Below are 566 nucleotides of genomic sequence, written 5' to 3'. Positions count from 1 at the left end.
TGTCTGTGTCCAAGCTGCCATGAAGTGATAAACACCAGGCGGTTATTTGTCCCCATCAGAATCCCGAATCCCAGCCCTGCTACTTCGGTTCCCTTGGCTGCATACGGAAGCCGAGGCTGGTCGGGGCCTCGGGCTCAGGAGCCCTTCTTGTGGACGACGAGAGCTGAGGCCGGGGCGCGGGGACCAGGCGGCCGCTGCTCGGGGGCTGGGAGGCCCCATGGCGCCGCCCCCGGCCCCGCTCCTGGTGCTGAGACCGGGGGAGACCGGGCCTGGTTGCAAGAAGCCCTTGGCCGTGAGGTTCGCGGATGTGGCCGTGTACTTCTCCCCGGAGGAGTGGGGGTGTCTGCGGCCCGCGCAGAGAGCCCTGTACCGGGACGTGATGCAGGAGACCTACGACCACCTGGGCGCGCTCGGTGAGGCCCCGGGTCAGAGCCCCGCTCCTGCTTCACTGGGGTTCACAGGGGAGATCAAATAAGGACCCGGAGGATTGTAAGCCTTAATCCCGCCCTATCCCACCAACAGCACCAGCCACCTCCCATCCGTAACGCTTCAGGTACCCCCTTGGG

At 65.9% G+C, this 566-nt stretch overlaps 1 pseudogene; it reads left to right on the top strand.

Moving 5' to 3' along the window:
• The first annotated feature begins 213 nt into the window (after positions 1-213).
• LOC105000364 lies at positions 214-520 on the top strand (annotated as a pseudogene).
• Positions 521-566: the final 46 nt, after the last annotated feature.

The sequence above is a fragment of the Bison bison genome, unplaced genomic scaffold (assembly GCF_000754665.1).
Source record: "Bison bison bison isolate TAMUID 2011002044 unplaced genomic scaffold, Bison_UMD1.0 scf7180017559354, whole genome shotgun sequence".
Classification (NCBI taxonomy): domain Eukaryota; kingdom Metazoa; phylum Chordata; class Mammalia; order Artiodactyla; family Bovidae; genus Bison; species Bison bison.
This window is presented reverse-complemented; position numbering and strand designations above follow the sequence as displayed.